This window comes from Chrysochloris asiatica, unplaced genomic scaffold (assembly GCF_000296735.1).
Source record: "Chrysochloris asiatica unplaced genomic scaffold, ChrAsi1.0 scaffold00075, whole genome shotgun sequence".
Classification (NCBI taxonomy): domain Eukaryota; kingdom Metazoa; phylum Chordata; class Mammalia; order Afrosoricida; family Chrysochloridae; genus Chrysochloris; species Chrysochloris asiatica.
This window is the reverse complement of record NW_006408593.1, coordinates 6,827,841-6,834,335: the sequence shown is the minus strand read 5'-3', so window position 1 is coordinate 6,834,335 and position 6,495 is coordinate 6,827,841. Positions and strand designations below refer to the sequence as shown.

The window sequence follows — 6,495 nt, the reverse complement described above, 5'->3', positions numbered from 1 at the left end:
CCACCTGATAAGAAAAAGGGCATATGCGCTAGAACACCCACACTTGCAGATAATACCCATTTGAACTGGCTTCAATGATATATGATAGGATGAATGTAAAGCTAATGTTCTCTCATGTAAACTATCACATAATTCACAATAAAACATTTAAAAAAATAATAACTCAAACACAAAAGCCAAGATAGGGTGAGATAAACAGGTTTCTCAGAAATTTCTACCCCAGTGCTCATGAAACACAAGAGAGTCGAAACAAGCAAGTAAGTAAGACTCCCCTGATCAGGTTTCAAAAAATGTTGGAGAAGGGAAAGCATCAGGATGAAAATGGTATGAAAAGGAATGGATGTTAGCAGCACTGCTTTAATAACCAATCTATTTTAAATGAAACATCCTCTCTTATATGCAATCAATTCTGAACAAAACTAAACTTTATGACATTTTTGCACTGGAATTAGAATACAACCTGACAGTGAATGTAGCTTATACACCTAGTTTTAATGAGAGCCTTTTTCTCCATGAATCACTGATGTGAGCAGAAGCCTGTTCTGGATCAAAAACTGTCACAATAGTCCTTCTATCTCTTTCATGAATGCTTCATACACATCAACCTTAGTTTGTACTGAAACAGGAACAGAGGGACCAGACCAGATGTGGGGCTGCTTTAGCAAGAGGCACCATAGAATCATCCTCTGATTTCCTTTGGGGAATAGCAGCAACCCCTTTATTCTCCTGATGTACTCTCAGTACAGTGGGCACAAATTGAGTAATCTCCACCTTGGGATTGGTGATCTATGACTTGGCACTGATGGTTACCATGGGTTTCTTCTCAGTGGTGGTTGTGTTTGTATCATCTGCCTTGGATCACTGAATCAAGTTAGGTGGGGCACTTAAACCCCCAGAGTTTGACAAGGGAGTCAATGGGGAAAGCACAGGTGGGGCAGGTTCAAGTGGAGGGACCAAAAGTGGGCACCAGCATGAGATACCTGGACGTGCAGCGGGGAGATAGCTGAGGAGGAGCGCGAGGAAGCAGACCTGGAGGCCTGGGGGTCAGCACAGAGGTTGTTCTGGAGGTAAAATTGGGGTAAAGGCCCTCGGAGTCCTGGCATTCCAGGTGGCCTCAGGAATGGAGAAGTTCCTGGTGGTGGCACAGGAGGAAGGCCTGTAGATGGTCCAGGTGGCCTTAAAGTTGAAGCAGGCAGTGATTCCAGGGATGGTGGTCCTGGCATGGGAGGTGTCTGCATCTGAGAAGGAGGAACAGACTGTGGAGGAGCCTGTTGCTGTGAAGAACCTGTAGATGTGCCATCAGAAAGCAATTCCTTTTTATGTTGCTTTTGTGATTGTTTTTCTGCTTCAGAATAATCAGAATCATCTTCATCATCTTCTTCTGAAAATTCCTCTACTTCTCATACATCCCCAGGGATTTTCTGGCCTGCCATTTGAAACATCATGGCTTGAAGAGGAGTCAGCTCCGTGATGTTCTTCTTTTTTGTCCTTGATTTTCCAGGCATATCTGCAAATAGCCCACTCAGACCAGACTTGTTTTCTTAATTGTTGTCTCTCTCATTATCATCACGGTGCATGAAGTCATCCCCCCTCTCTCTCCATCTGTTCTGCCAGTGTCACTGTCATCAGTGCTATCATCATGCTTATCTTGATCCGTGTCCTCAGGATAGCCATCATCATCATGGCCTCGCTGGGCATGTTCAGGACTATATAACATATCTTCATCTTGCCTACATGGGGGGAGATCTAGGGAAAAGCCCACTTTGCGGCCATACATCTATAATAATTGAGGAGGAAGTGGAGCAGGGGAGGACCAGGAGGCTTTCTACAAGGGGGCAAACATGGAACACCATGTCCAAAAAGAGGAAGTGTAGAAACTGCCCGAGTTGGTGGTCCACAGGCTGAAGTCTTCTTAAGGATGGATGGGGGGCTGAGCACCAGGAAGTGGAATGTCCAGGATCAAGTTGTTGGAAGGATCATGGGGGGGCATATCTGGCAAAGGAATACTCTCAACTTCCACATGCTGAGCATTCCTAACAGCATCAAAATACTGGCCTAAGTTGAGCCCTCTTCTGTTCATATTCTACTATGAACTTTCTCAATTCTTTGTAAATATCTGGATTTTTTTTAATAGAGTTGTAGAATTCATTAAAAGGTTTCTTGCAGTTTTTTATGCTTGTCTTTCAGAATCTTTCCATTTAGCTGTCGCGCTTGCACTGGATTAAACACCATTTCATCCAATTTCGCCATGTCACGAATAATCTGTTTGGGATCCTTCGTCTTTAAAACCGCAGCTCATACCATCAAACATTGTTTTTTGTTCCTTTTAAATTATCATTTCCGGGCTTCCCTTCGGGCCTGGTCTGTGGGATTCATAATTTTCCACTCTTGGTAGATGATGTAGCTCTCCATCCCATGATGGCAATCTGTATGGTTTACTTTTTATTAAAAAAGAAAAAAACTTCTGTTGGGCTCCCAGTCCTGCGAGGAGGGGGCAAGGGCGAGTCTTAGTTTCTTTTGCTTCATAGGGACCTTCATCCCGGCCTCTTGGTCAGCCACCCAGTCACAACCATCTTGAAATCTTGCGCCAAGCCATGTTATTTTCAATCGCCTCATATGCCTGTGAAAGTTAGACAGTGAATAATGATGCCTGTAGAAGAATCTATATATTTGAATTAACGTGTTAGAGGAGAATATTGAAACTACCATGGAAGAAGTACAGACAAAATGTTCCTTAGAAGCCAGGATGATGAAACTTTGTCTCTTGTACTTTGGACAGGTTTCAGGAGGGACCAGTCCCTGAAGAAGGAGATCATTTTAGTAAAACTGAGTTTCATCAAAAATGAGGAAGACCCCCAAAGAGAAGGATAGATGTAGTGTTAACAACAATAGACTCAAACATAACAAGAATTATGAAGATGGCATAGTACCAGGCCGTGTTCAATACTGTTGTGTATAGAGTCACTGTGAGTCCGACTGTGAACCTTAAGGTTAGCGGTTCGAAACTACCAGCCACTCCATGGGAGAAAGATGAGGCTTTCTACTCCCATAAAGATTTAAACCCTCGGAAACCCTGTACAGGGTCGCTATGGGTTGGAACTGACTCGACGGCACTTAACAACAACAACAATCATAAAAAGGAGTTCTGGTAGCGTAGTGGTTACGAATCGGGCTGCGAACCTCAGGGTCAGCAGTTTGAAACTACCAGCTGTTCCACAGGAGAAAGATGAGGTGTTCTGCTCCCATAAAGATGTACAGCCTCGGAAATCCTGTATAGGGTCGCTATGAGTTGGAATCGACTCCATGGCACATCACAGCAACAACAACCATAAAAAGAAGTTAGTGACTCATTACTTGAGGCCAGACACTGGGCTAAACACTCTATTATTTACCTTGATATATCTGTGAATTTATCTAGTAAACCATCATTTAGGAGAACATGCATATATCTTTGTAATCCCGTCATGAGCAGAGATTAATAATCTGACTGTTATCAAGAAAATAAGCTATATAACCATAGTAGAGGGAAGAGGTTATGATTTGAAACCTGGAGATGTGAATTATAAGTAATTCCACCTCTTTCACTTACTACTGTCTTCCTTGATTACCTAATTAGAAACGTAGGAGAGGCTGGATCATGTGAATATTCACATAGAAAACTGCTTCAAAATCTTGAAAAAGTAGAGAATTATAAAGATGGCTATTAAGCCATTGTTTAGTTTAAATACTAGAATGCTGACTTTTTCTTCTCTTTTTCATATTGATCACTGAGAAATGTATGTCTCCAACTGTCACTGTGATCATCTTATATTCTTCCTTTGTATTTTTATTTATATTATTACAAAAAATAGAAAAAAAAACAACAAACAACAATAAACTAAACAAAACTGTAGATACTTTGGTAAGCTAAATTCTTCATTATTTCTTTTATGAAGAAAGAAGTCTCATTCCTCTCTTTTTGAATCTGGACTGGCTTTACTGACAAGGTTGGTCAATAGAATATTATGGAAGGAACATCCTGGGACTTCCTAGACTATGTCGTAAGAAACGTATAGCTTCTACTCAGTCTCTTAGAGCTACAATCTAAGATTTCCATCTACATTGAAGCCACATGCTGTTAAAATTCTGAACAAGAAGAGGTCCTGGAGGATGAGTCACCAAGTGGAGTAAGAGAGAAGCTGGAAAGCATCAAGTTGACAACTATTTGCATGAAGAGATCCTCTTGAAAGTAGATTTTCAATCCCCTCAATTGCTTTTACTTGTGCCACCTGGCCCACAGACAAACCACCCAACTGAGCCCTTCCCAAATTCTTATCTATAAAATTGTGAGTGAAAATGTTTGTTTCTTTGTTTTTAAATATACTAAGCTTTAGGTAGTTATGGAACATTAGATAAATAGAACAGGAATGAGTGATTTAAGAAGAAACATAAAATTGTGAACATTCACTTATGAACATTTTTTAAAAATGAAATACATCTATAAAAGCTCTTAAAATAGTGGTGTAGTCTCATTTTAGAATTATTAAGTCTTCATAATGATTGTTGTTGCTGTTAAGTGTTGTCAAGTTGGTGCCAGAGCATAGGACCCTGTATATGTTTTTGGAGAATAGGAATCTTTATGAAAATTAAAAGCTTCATCTTTCTGCCGTGGAGTGGCTGATGGGCTTCAACTGCTGACCTCTTGGTTAGCAGTCCAGTACTTGTCCTATGGAGCCACCAGTACTTGTCCTATGGTGCTCCTCCTCAGAATTAATAAGATTCCTTTTTTTTTTTTTTTTTTTTTTAATATCTGGGTGAAAACTGAGGGAAATTTTCACAAGGGTATCAAATGGCATAAAGAATTGAAGAACCAAAGACTTATGGCTGAAGGAAACATTTTAGTTACACACAAGTAGAAGAACTGAGAACTGAGAGATGTGAGAGTAAAAAACAAACTGAATAGTCTTAAACTTCATAAAAGGCTGTTTCTTCCTTTTCTAGTGATGAGATTCTTCAGAGAAGTGAAATATGAATGATGACTCTTAGACCTCGTTGATGAAATCTCCACCTTGATTTCAGTTGAAAAAAAAAAAAAAGTTTTCTGTGGAACTAGGCACCCATGAATTTACATTTGGCACTAGAAAGTTACCTTTTTTTAAAAAGTAAGGAAGACATACCACCACCCTCCAAATAGGCTAACAACAAATGCATTTGCCTCAAACTGCATAAAATAAAGGGGCTATAAATGCTCTGTTTATTAGGCTTTTAAAAATGGAATATTATAAAGAAAACAAACAGCAATTGTAAGATTGTAAAGAGAAATTAGCATTTTCCTTGAAAGAAATGGCAATTAACAATGATGACAATGTGATTTATACTAATTGAGATTAAGTCAGACAAAATGGCAACATTAGTAATCATTTGAAGTGCTGTATTACTCATTATACTGTGCTTTGTAAACATCTCTCTTGAAATTAAAAAGTAATTAGTAGCATTTTAGTCATTTAATTCAGTCTAATTAGGATTTTCGAAAATCTACAGACCTGCTGTTGAAAGCCTTTCCCACTCTGAATTGAGAAAACATGTTCCTTGGGGGGAAAGAATCAGCTTCAAGCGTTAACTTCTTTCTTGATCTCTAGTTTCCAATAAATTAAGGGAAAGAAAAGAGAAAGGAAATCATATAATTAGAAGCAATAGGTAGGAATTTATTAGAAGAATTGGGTTAAATTAATAAATTCAACCCATCATAATTCAAGGATGATGTATTTTACTCTATTAATGTTGGTGTGTGTATGTGTAAAGCATATTTTGTTATTTGCTGAAGGGAAGAAAATATTATTTTTTAATGGTTTAGCTCAGCTGCAGTTTGTGATTATGTCTCTAAAGGAAAAACTATATATAGATTCAGGCAGGGTTGTTATTTTGATTGTATTTGGAATAAAACAAATTAAGTTCATTGCAGGGACTTTATGAGTAGTGGAAACACTTGCTTGTATGTAGTTGATTAAGGGAAGAACTCGAATCTCTACCTTCAGGGCATATGCAAGTTGAATGCAGGTTCAAGAATGGTTGCCTTCTGCTCTAAAGGATGCTGCAACAGGACTATGAACATTCAGACTGACTTTCTTTTGATCTTAGGGGTAGTGCTAATGATGGAGGTATCTGTTAGAAATAATGGAAGGTGTATTCATTTCCCATTGCTCCTGTAACAAAATTAACACTCACTTGTTAAGTTTAAAACAACACAGATTGTCTTGCAGTTCTTCAAGTCAGAAGTACAACATGGCCTAAAATCAAGGTATCAGCCAGATTGAATTTCTTTTAGATGCTTTAGGGAGAATCTATATCTTTCCCTTCCCCAGCTTTTAGAGAGTACCAGTATCCCTTGGCTCATGGGTCCTTTTATTTTTCAAAGACAGCTATTGTATTACCCTGACCTTGGTTGTGACCATGAAATCCCCTTCTTTGACTGTGACTCCCATCTTCCAATTTTCATTAGTAAGATCCTTGCAATGG

The 6,495-nt window shown here is 39.0% G+C and overlaps 1 pseudogene; it reads right to left on the bottom strand.

Annotated features, from left to right (window-relative positions):
- Window positions 1–557: 557 nt before the first annotated feature.
- Window positions 558–2,417, bottom strand: LOC102819025 (annotated as a pseudogene).
- Between the last annotated feature and the right edge of the window lie 4,078 nt (window positions 2,418–6,495).